A 12,542-nucleotide genomic window follows, 5' to 3' on the forward strand; every position below is an offset into this window, starting at 1 on the left:
TGACATTAAGCATCGCCATGTGCTTGTCCTTTGAACAAGTAAATTGGTCATTCACTTCTCCGAGTAAAAAAGTGACTATCCAGAGACAAAAACAAAAGAAAGGACGCCTCAATCCGGGTGGCGGAGGAGAAATCTCTGTTGCCTCGCCGTTTGAGACCGTCAATCCGTGCATCTTATCACGTGGCTTGTTGAGCACATTACCGCAGAAACATAGCGCGTGTGGAGGCTTCGTGCTATTCTCCGTGGCATCCACGCACAACTCACCACACACCCCACCGAGAGCAAGAGCCACATTATAGTGACCATGAGGAGGTTACCCCATGTGACTCCACCCTCCCTAACAACCAGGTCAATATGGTTGCTTAGGAGAACTGGCTGGAGTCACTCAGCACGCGAGTGACTGGCTAAAATGTTGGTGACATTCTTATGTAAACAAACACGCATGTAAACACAATAGGCAATATCGAGGTCAGCAAAAATTATTGAGGTCATGTCCTTATATTGTATGATAAGCCGATAACTTGGTTATCATGACAGGCCTAATCTTAACTTGCTTTAAGTGCCACACAGTGGACATTACACCTTGCAAATGATGAGATACGTGTAAGGAGCCACGTAAAATTATTTTGTAAAATTTGTTGCCACAGTCACATCATTTTCTTCAGATCAGGCTCTAAATGGTTGAGCACAGTTTGAGACTCCTCTCAGGGCTCACAGATTACAAGGGTCTTGTCTAGACTAAACCAAAATCTCATTTGCTCCTTTAATCTCATTGCTGTTTTATTGAAACATTTGAGACATTAAAGAGATCAGATTTGAAAGATTGTGAGAAATATTGTGATCTTTCTTTCCTTATGTGGAGTACTAGTTAATGCTGAAGGTGTTGCAATGAATATTGTGTAATCTGTACATTTTTGGCGGAGTGAACCTGCTTTGCGTGCGAGTCATGTTTAGCTGGGTTAAGCAAATGTGAGCTGGACATTAGACTAGCGGATGTTTTAGTCGTATTAAATGCTTTTTGTCCCTAGAGTGCAGAGCTCATCAGAGTGTGGGAGTGCTAAGTGCTTCTGGACTATGGGAATATGTCTTGGCCATGGTTAGATCAATTCTTGCAAACATTGTACACTTGAACACTGAGAAAAGTTGGGCGACGCTACAAAAATTACATCTCGATATTTTGCAGCCTATGACGATATTCCATATTTATTTTGATCATTCTGTATATGCTCTGAAATGACTCAAAGTTGATTTATTTATTTATTTTTATTTTTTTAACTAGTGGAACCATAATTTCATTAGAACCCATTCACCACTGTAGCCAAGTAGATTCCATATTTTAAATGCATTAAATAAAAATGTGTTTAAAAATTATAAAGGCATGTTTCCCCACAGTTTGTCACTAAATTAACATGAGAATGAGTTATAATAATTTTCATTGATATGCACTTTTAAATGAATATTTTATATACGATGATGCATATTAGCTTAATAAAAAGCATTTTTTACCTTATTTACTAAAGAGAAATTTTTTTTTTTTTTTTGGAACGTTGTTGAATATTCCAAAATACCTGATACAGTAAGTTTATACATAAGTTTATTATTATAATAATAAAATTAATTATCATATTGTTTTGAGGATTAGATTTGTTATATAAATGTAATATATTTATGTCCTATTTACTTCACCATCATCTGGAGCTTTTATTTTGGCACTGAAAGTACAGCGTGTATTTGACAGTTTACAATGTTTTGCATCTGGTGAAACGCTGTCATTTCACCTTTTTCTGTTATATAGTTCCACATTTGTAGATTTGTATAGTAACTTGTAGCAGTTTATAAAGTTTGGAATTGTGCAAATGCTTGAACATGCAGTACTTTTCTTTTACAATGCATGTGAACTGCTCTAAAAGCGCAAAAAAAGATCCTATGAGCCCCACGATTACACAGAGCATAGATAGTGGATTTTGCAGATGCTGATAACAAAGGTGGTAGAAAAGACAGATGGCCATTAACTGATTAATCAGCAGATAGTTTTTAAAATTGATTTAAAGAATGTTAAAAAGAATGTTTTTAGTCTTTCCTTACTAAAACAGGGACAGACAAGGGTCCAAACTTACAGATGTGGTCTATTCTGCAATAATAACAAGAAAAAATTACAATTTGGACTTTTAATTTAAAACAAGCACAGGATGCCCAAAAAGCCCAAAATGTTTATTATTATAATTTTTTGGGATTACGTGATAGATTTTCTTTAAACCAAATAAAGCTTGTATAGCCTATATTCCCCAGAGTGGGGATTTTATATATCACCTAGTGAGGTTTTTAGTTATTTTTCACAAGAAAGTGACACAATGTGTGTTCTTCGGGGCACGTTTCTATTTAGTCGCATTTTTCTTTGCATCTCGCTTCGATTTAGAACACTTGATTTATCTAATCAAAATAACAAAATATGCATTGAAGTGAGGATAAAAATATGGATGAATATTGATGAAAGATTTATATCCAACATATCCCCACAAGGTGTCAGTGATTGTTTTTATTTAACTTCTTGAGGCTGCTGTTATACTGTTGGAATAAAATAAAAATAAAAACTATTGGCAACTATCGGCAATGATTTTGATTGATTGCTTTATTATTATCCCCTTAGGGAAATTTTTGTTGCTTGTGTTTCAACATGCGTACATATAAGACCAACAATATACATGTAACAAATATGCAGATTTATATATAAAATAAATAAAAACAAATTCTAATCTTCACTGAGACCCGCTCAGTGAACACCCACACTACCTATCATTTAATAATTTTACTGCCTGTGGAATGAAGGAATTTTTCCCCCTGTTTTTAAAAATTGCTGGCATCCTGAATCTTCTACCTGAGGGTAATATCTCAAATTTATCAAACAGAGGATGTCTATTGTCTGATATAATTTGTCTTACTTTACTAAGGCATCTAGTTTTATAAATTTGTTCAAGACCTCTTAAAGGGATACCAATTAATTTACTCGCTGTAATCAAAACCTTTCTAAGCGAACTTTTTTGCTTCACTGTGACATTTCCAAACCAGCAGGTGATGCAAAATGTAAAAACACTTTCAATAAAAGAATCATAAAATACTCTTAGGATTGAAACATTTACATTAAATGTCAGCATCTTCCTAAGGAAGTATAGCCTTTGCTGTCCTTTTTTGTGCACAGCTTCAGTCCATTTATCCCACCTTAGTTTGTGATCAAAGACTACCCCTAGATATTTATACTCATTAACACTCTGTATTGGTACCCCTTTAATAGTGGTCACACTCACTGAAGACTCCTTCCTAAAATCAATACTCATCTCCTTTGTTTTTGAAATATTTAACTTAAGGTTTGACATGTCGCACCAAGAAATAAATTCATTTAAAACAGGTCCATGACTGTCCTCACCCCCCTGAAGGAGACTAACTAATGCGGTATCATCTGCAAATTTGATTAAATATCTCCTTGGATGGGTACTTATGCAGGTATTTGTGTACAATATAAACAGTAGTGGGGATCCAACATTAGTAATTTGTTTCTCCGATAGTGATCCACCCATTCTCACTCGCTGAACTCTGTTCCTTAGAAAATCCTGCAACCACAGAATAAGTCCTCCATCCAGGTTAAACACTATGGCTAATCTTTAAACCAACACAGTAGGCAGTATGGTATTAAACGCCAACGAAAAGTCAGCAAATAGGATTTTCACGTGATTTTTGGGAACTTCAAGATGCGAGTAAACAATATGCAACAATGTTAATATTGCATCGTCCACTCCCTTGTTTGACTGATATGCAAATTGCAACGGTTCCAATAAATATTGCGTTTTTAACACCACATACCTTTTAACAAGCCTTTCAAAGCTTTTAAACACCAAAGAGGTCAGTGCAATTGGCCGATAGTCACTAAGCTCTACTGGTTTATTGTTTTTAGGAAATGGTATAATAGTTGAAGTTTTCCATATAGTTGGTACTAAGCGTTAGTCTAAAGATCTTCGGAATAACAAAGTAAAAACTGTGGATAGTTGCTCAGCACAGTTTTTTAACACTCGTCCACAGATGCTGTCAGGCCCCGGGCTCTTATGTGTATTGCAACTCTGAAACATTTTCTTTACATCAGCCTCTTTGATGGCAAAGTCATTAGTTGATGCCAAGAAAGTTTCTTCATCACTGTTAGTAACCTTACTATCTCCCTCGAAACGTGAAAAAAAATTATTTAACCCATTCGCTAGTTCCAGATCCCTGCTTTTCCCCTCAGTAATTGTCATGTTTGTATTATACTTTCCTTGACTTTTATGTGGTGCACTAATCATCGTCCTGATACCTTCCCATGCCTGTTTAGAATTTCCCTGTGACATTTTAGCTTCAATTTTTTGTTTATATAGGGCCTTATCAACCTTAATTTGTCTTTTAATTTCTCTTTGAATGTCCCTTTTCTCTAAAACATCATTATTATAATATGCTACCTTCTTCTTATTTAATAGTTGTTTAAGTTTCTTTGATACCCATGGCTTATTATTTGGAAACACTTTATAATCGACCACATTTATATCAGACAGTGTGAGTACATCAATCTGAGACACTAAACTCCTTCACAAATCTTTACTGTCTTTACCTGAGGTTTTTCTCTTTCAAGGAGTCTTTGATATTTGGGTCGAAGATTAACAACGCTATGATCAGATCTACCCAACGGCGGTAGCGTCGAGGCAGAAAAGGCATCTTTAACGTTGCCATAACACTTGTCCAGTATCTTATTTTTCCTGGTGCAACAGTTCACATACTGATAGTAAGTCCTCAAACAGTTTTTCAATGAACTGTTGTTAAAATCTCCTAAGATAAATTTTGGAGCATCAGGAGACAGCGTATCAAGTCTTTGTGAAAGTTGATATAACACATCAGAGACTTTAGCTGAATTTGCTAGCGGATGTATATAAACCACAGTAAAAAAACAACTGTGGGAACTCACGAAGGAGATAGAATGGTCTAAGAGATACACTCAATAGTTCGATATCAGGAGTACAGAGAGATTCTCTTAGCACCACTTGCCTGCACCAGTTGTCCCTAATAAGAAAACAAACTCCACCACCGCGTGACTTTGCCGTGATGTCCGAGTCTCGATCCGTTCGATACACCGTGAAGCCAGCTGGTTTAACCTCACTTGATGGAGTGCTCTCGTTCAGCCATGTTTCTGTGATTGCCAGCACACATGCATTTCTGTATTCATGCAAGTAGCGTAGATTTGCTGTTAATTCATCCGTTTTACCCCTCAGGGACTGGGCATTCATTAATAAACTCGTGGGCAAGGGTAGTTTATTTCCCAATCTTTTTAGTCTCTAGCGAATTCCACCTCTCTTCCCTCGTCTACGTTTCCTTTTAGTTTGAGTAATCTTGTCTTGTGAGGTTTGCAAATAACTTGGTATGCGATGGTAAGATGTGGTCTTCGCGTCCTTACTGCACTGGAGTAAGAATTCCCGGCTGTGCCGAACAACACCGTCTACGGCGTTTTCGGCATTTAATGCATTGATTAAATTAATGCTTAAAATCCAGATGACCAGTCCTAAGATCCATTCATGAAACTCCATTGTTTATGAATTATTATACCCACGTCAGCAGTCGGTTTTTAGAAAGAAAACATAGAACCCGCTCAACAAACAAACAAACAACTTGCCAATAACTCGCTCGTTTTTGCAGATAACAGATAGTTATATCAGAAAGATTAGAGATTATTGGAATTAATTCATATAAAAGATACTTGTATAATTTGTCACAAGACCCATCCTAAGGTTTAGTGCTCAGATGCTGCTTGAACCGTCAGATCCTGCTGGAGGCTATAACGGCAGGGGAGCGGAGCTTACCTCCGCCTAGGATGGCACCTAAACTGGTGGACAATGGGGTGGGATGATGGGTAAAAAACACAGAAGTATGTGAAAAATGAGAGACAGCTGGCAGGCTTTTAAAGCAGAGTTTTTTTTTAAAGATGAGTTGCCTGATAGATGAATCCCGAGATCTTCCTGCTAGAACTACGCTTATACTTACATTTCCAAAAAGCAACTATCTACACCAATTAATTGGCAAATCCAATATATATATCGGTCTACCTGTAACACAGACCATGTTTATCTGTCGTTGCCGTTTTATAATCGCATATTGCCATTTTGATGTTATTTTGATTAGGCCTTATTGTGCAGTAGTTTCAATTTTATGAAACTTAATGACCAAGTAAAAAGCCCATTATATTCACAATATTGCTTAATTTTATATTGTCAGCAAAATCATTGGAATTATATTTTGAATATTCGATATATCGTCCAGCCATATTTGGCAGGTCTGATGGGAACTGGGTTAGAATTGTTTTTCTGCCTCTGTTGAGAAATGTTTATAGCCCGACTAATTGTCTCTTCTCAGTTAAAAGGTTTCTCCTGTGTGCGAGTGTAAGTGAGCATAAGCTGACAGTGAGCCGGGTAAGATTGATTGTTACCAAGTAGCTTTCCGGCGTCTGAGCAAACGCTGAGCCTTTAGGATTGATCTGCTTTCCCGTGGCAGAGTCATCTGTCTTCTTAACAGTCCTTATTAAGGAGGTGGGCTAAGCTGTGTGGATATTACGGTGGAGTGGGGTTGGGTCTCCAATTAGCATAATGAGTGTCATCTATCACCACACTGCTAGGACTAAGACCTCCTTGGCTCTCTGAAGAGGAGAAAGAGGAACAAGATAGAAGTAGACCTTTAACGATGTCCTCCGACTCAGTGCTCCCAGTTCTGACTGGATCCACAGAAACGATGAGCCATGATGGTGGTGCAGGGCTTGATTAGTAGACATGTGATTAGCATGCAAGTCGGTATCCATTAATCTGTCACCCATTTTATTCTACAAACATGCTCCATGCTTATTTTCTCATGACAGCCTTCAGCTGCTGTTGTTGATCTAGTCATCTCAGCAGATGGTACTTGAAACATTTTCTCAAGTTATTTTTCACTGTGCTCAATTGTTCTGTTGCTGTGCTCCTTTGGTGAAGTGCTTCCCAATTCAGTTTGTCTGGTGCCTGTTATTGCTGCTGCAATAGATTCATTTTGGGGGATGATTCAGTAAGAATTAATTTCAGCCATTATTTTTAGCACTCGATTTTCTAAAGGTCAATTCAGTCGTATCTGGTAACGGAACAAACAGGGCCAAAATGTGTGCATGGCACAATTCTCCATCTTGCCGGCCTGTTGGGTTGTGTAGGATGAAGAAGACTACCCTGATCTGGCACACTTTTCTAGAACAGGATTGCTCTTAGCACCGCAATCAAGGCACCTGAAATGGCTCTTTAAAATCCCAAACTTGTGCTTGATTACACTATGCATTTGGATATATGGATAGATTGGATATTTGCCTAGTTCTAATGCTCTTCTTTATCTTTTGATCATCATTTGATGCATTACAGCTGCCATGATTTTTAGAAAATGTAGACTGACATCTCTTTTAAACAAAATTCTGACTGCCTGTTTTTGGGAAAATTACAGCAAGCAAATAGCACTGACTTTTGTGAAAAGGCATTATCTATCATTTAAAAAATTGGATCGTAGTTAGTGAATGTGGTGTTAAGAATTGGTCACATTTAACCTTTGCATGGTGAAGTTTTACCGACGACATAGTCATCTCAATGGGAATCTGTACCATCAGAAATTTTGCCTGATGTGGTGGCGAAGGAATTTTCCTATGCAAATTCAGCATGTGGTTCAAGTTTGGTGAACCAACTTTGACCAATAGGAAGTTTATTTTTTTAAAACTTTATTTTGGTAGTGACCTCTGTATGGGCAATGCTTCATGCATAGCTATTGTGAATAGTCACAATGGATGAGGAAATCAAGTTTATTTATAACGTTACTCTCCCAGAGTATATAGGGGAGCATAAAAATGAGGCTGCTTGGCAAGTAGTTTTTTACGTTGGCAAGTCGTTTTTTACGTGTTTTCTGTATTCCTCAGCAGTGGGTTCAATGACAAGCTTTAACCTTTTTGTCCCACCTCTCTGTCCTCTCCTTACTTTCGTTTGCCTAAGAGAATCCCATTAAGCAGCTTTGTGTTCTCCAATGTCTCTCTTTCCTGCCCTGTACCGAAACACAGCGAGTGAGGTCACACGCTTCAGTAATGGATGAACCTGAAGCACACAGCCAATAGAGCGAAATGACTAGATTAAAGCATGGAAACATTTTTATACAGCTTCTGTTCTGTCTTAACCATTTTTTTAATGACCACTTTTAGACAAAACGAGCCCTGCTTTTTAGCTGTCATATTTGCATTTTTGAAATACAGCCGAACATGGATACTCATCTTACCATTGGTAATGAAACCTTCTATGTGGTGTAATTGTGTGGGAGGCTTCTCTTGAGTTATGTGCCCTGGGTGATGGATGTTAATATTAGAGATGCCATCTCATTAAAGATATAAAACAAAAATAGTAAAAAAGAAGAAATCAGCCTTCTTTCTTCTCTGTAGATCTGTTTATGATGTTAATCTGCATTTTAATTTGGAGTTCATAATTCACAGGTCACATTAATCTCACATAGCCAGACCTTTAACTTTCAGCTTAAAGTCTGCATCACATTATTGCACAGATTATTGTGGCCAAGAACCTACTTAGATAGGATGAGGCCATCTGACCGATCCATGGTGGCCCATATTAGGCTGAGAGTCATGAGGTCACATTGCTTACATGAGCATTCAATAGAAGTACTAAAAGACTTAACATTTGCTAAACTAGTAGATACACACTCCAGAATACTAAAATAAAATAGACTAGCACCATTTGACTAACTGGGCAGTTTGGGTAAAGAATGAGTGTCCTTCAGCATTCAGAAATCAGAAAGCCTGGCATATGGAATATACATCACTTGTGCATTTTAGGCATTGCATGAAATGAAAGCTGTTGTTCACACTTATACACCCACGTGTGCATACACTCACTAGATTTCTCTCTCTTCTAATGGCTGTGCATTTGACTCAGTAGCCATTCCTTAAAGCCTTTCTCAGTGGGGGAACAGAGCTTTAAGTGTGCTTGCCTGAAACACCATCAATACTTAATCAGTCCATTACTATTCAGTGCATATTTAATCCTTCGGCAGCTCTACCTCACGTCCCAGGCAAGGCGTTTAAAATCTGCCATGCCAGTAAACCTGCCTACTTATTTATGGGTTCAGCAATTGCCTACTATCATTTCTGTCATTTTGCCCGGGGGAACAAGAGTGTTCATTGTATTATGAAAACTTCTGCTCAACCTTTGATGGTCTCATTTTTAATGGCTTTTCTCTGCTAACGTTTGGCTGTTTATTTAAAGAGACCAATGTCATGGATTAAGTGGTTTAACCTTCACTAATGTGTGTGAGAATGCTTTTCTCCTTCCATCTCCTCCTCTTTATCTGTTGTTTTTTTTTAGTCAAACTCTGTTTCTTAATCCTCATTTTCATGATCAGTTTTGTTTTTAAAACTTATTAGTGCTGTTGGCATCTATATTTAGATATATCCAGACTCGCTGTTTAATGGAATGAGGATGTTTATATCAGTCTTATTGGTCAAACATGAATGTTTTAATGGCCAATACTATTATCTAGAGTAGACTGGCCGATGGCCAATATGTGAATAAGTTCTGATTGTAAAAGCCATGTTCAAAGTCATTGTAAAATACTGACAAATGCAGAGCTGTAACAGTAAACTGCCTAGAGTTAGGCTAATGGACTATTTTACTTGATATTTTTTTATTCCAATTACTAATATAAATTTAACTATTTAATAGGGCTTGCTTGATTATGAGAACTCATACATGTTGATTATTTTAGTTGATATTGTAATTGTGATTAGTTTTGATTAATGACTAAGTTTAGGCAGTAAACTCTGAATGGCGCAAACTGATAGGTTCTTTGAACTTGTTATCTGTTAGCCAATCAGCTCGCTCACTTGTGATATGCCAAGCCAATCGGCTCACATGGTGTAAGCTGATATGTCCTTTGGATTGTAATCAGGTAGTCAATCAACTTGCGTACTCTCCCTATACCTGACATTACATTTCCTGAGCCTGTTTCACTGCAGCGCACTACGTGAGTTTTCTCTGAAACCCTCCCTCACTAGCTCAACCTGTCTAGATCTGCTACATGGGGATTGTATTTATGTCTATCTAAATATTCACATGCTTAACTTGGTATGTCTCTGTATGTTCTAGCAGTAGCAAGTCTCCATAATCGCCCTGAAGCAGCAGCAGCAGCGTAGCAGATCGAGTCCGCCAATATCCTGTCAATATTTTATACCTACATTAACACGAACAAAATCTTTCAGAAAGTTGTCATAATTGAAATAGAATTTACAACAAAATTAACACATTAATGCATGCAAATATTTTATAAAGTTTAACACGTTATTTTTTCTTAATTGTGATTAACACATTTACCATTACCACTACATCATATTGGTAATAGTAAGTTGGGGTCAAAGACAGCCAGTAAAGTGGCGATCGGGCCTTTGCCATAGATGGTCCCAAACTTCAGAACAGTTTACCAGTACAGATAAAAACAGCTCCGACATTACCGGTTTTTAAATCTTTGCTAAAACTTATTTCTTCTCTTTGACTTTTTATCAAGCATGTCTGTTTTAATGTTTTATTTTCTTTTGTCTTTTTTTTTTATGTTTTTTTTTTATCTGTTTTATAGCTCTTGTTGTACAGCACATTTGTCAATGGCTGTTGTATACATTGTGCTTTATAAATAAATTTGACATTGACATTACTGTCAATAATAATGAGATAATATGATGGGGAAAGGAGCTCTTAATGCTATTTGTTAAAACAAGCCTAAATGGAACTTGTGACAGAAATTATGTAAATTTTTGCCTAAAGGGGCTTTTCCACTGCACGGTACAACTCGACTCTGCTCGCTTTTTGGGGGTTTTCCACTGTGGATAGTACCTGGTACCTGATACTTTTTTTAGTACCACCTCGGTTGAGGTTCCAAGCAAGCCAAGCCGATACTAAATGTGATGTCAAAATGCTGCAGATCACTGATTGGTCAGGGAGAATTGTCACTACCAGAGTCACTGGATTTCTGACACGCGACATCAATTCGCTAGTTTTAAAGTTATAAACAGCGATAGCAGTATCATTTGTTCATGCGACTTTCGAATTGGGCTGTGCGCAAAACCACGCCGTGGTCAATAAACGAGGTGCAGACGGTCCACTCGTTTGCGATGAGCGAAATCTCTCAGGAAGTGTATCAGCTGTTGGCCGCACACTGCTACCACTGGACCTACCAACAGTGTAGAGAAAAGTTAAAAAAAACTTAAGTGACTACAGAACCAACAAGGAAAAGTGGAAGTGGTTCGACCAAATGGAGGATGGTATGTTTTGTTATGTTAACTCTATACTCTGCTTGAAAGCTTCACTTTTTTTAGTTGACCAGCTACTGGAAGCTTGCTTACAAAACAAACAGGCCAATTTAACTGTTACACTTGTGTAAAATCACCATGCAACAACTGCTTTATGAAGCACAATGAGCTAGCAGCTAACAGCTATCAGTCGTGTTATTGTTTTGGTCAGTTTGTGGCGTGTTTAAGATGATGTCACGGCAGTAGAGGTGGCGCAACTATGACGATCAGCCTATAATCCCACCCACGTTGAGGTGGCAATAAACTGCAATGGAAATGCAAGCTCAGAAAAGTAAAGGGAATAGAGTTGAGGCGAGGTGAACCGTAACGTGTAGTGGAAAAGTGTCATAAGTAAGGTGCATTTTATTTACCATAGAAGCAGGGAAAGTCTTAACTATCACCAAAACACAGAATGTGACATTTTTGTCTGCAAGCGCTTTTCATGTGGAGTTAAATGCGGCACCCTGTCGCGACTCATGAACGATTGCTGTAACAAAATGTTTACTTGAATTGGAGCTATTTTAGATGGTCTATTTTTGCACTACTTTGCTTGGAAAATAATAATAAAGCATTATATTATTACATATTGTTCTGTTGGTTTTCCTAAGTAGTACGTAAATGTATTTTGACAGGAAAAGAAGTACATTTAGAGGGCTTTCACACCGAGTATGTTTGCTGTGGTTCGATTCAGAGCGATTGTTCCCGGTGCCCCCCGCAGCGTTGGTCTGGTTTCACACTCACTTGATTCTATTGAACCCCAGTCCATTTGCATTTATCTTAGGTCATCACAAACATGCACGGTGAACACAACGCGAGTCATCATGCTTTGTTTTTTTGGTGCCATTACGCACAACAGAGTGAAATACAACTGCGTATGTTTTGATGCAATGGGAGTAAAGCTACCCAAAAATGTTTACACTTCACTATTATTACAATTGTGGCAATTGTAATTTGATTCTTGATTATTTAGTTTGATTAATTCTGTGCATTCCTACTCTTTATTAAACATTGGCATCTTTATCATATTACTGTTGCCATCATTTCATATAAGCAGTAGTCCTTGTGATGCTGTACATTTTAATGATTTTAAGAAAACCTTTTACCTGTGGTAAAACCACATGGCTTCTTATGGATTATTGCTTTA

At 37.6% G+C, this 12,542-nt stretch overlaps 1 protein-coding gene across 1 annotated transcript in view; it reads left to right on the forward strand.

The window, feature by feature from the left end:
- Nucleotides 1–12,542, forward strand: part of LOC127655415 (cytoplasmic protein NCK2-like) — a 77,208-nt gene that overhangs the window by 48,867 nt on the left and 15,799 nt on the right. The gene's annotated exons all lie outside the window — the stretch shown is intronic.

This window comes from Xyrauchen texanus, chromosome 14, assembly GCF_025860055.1.
Source record: "Xyrauchen texanus isolate HMW12.3.18 chromosome 14, RBS_HiC_50CHRs, whole genome shotgun sequence".
Lineage (NCBI taxonomy): Eukaryota > Metazoa > Chordata > Actinopteri > Cypriniformes > Catostomidae > Xyrauchen > Xyrauchen texanus.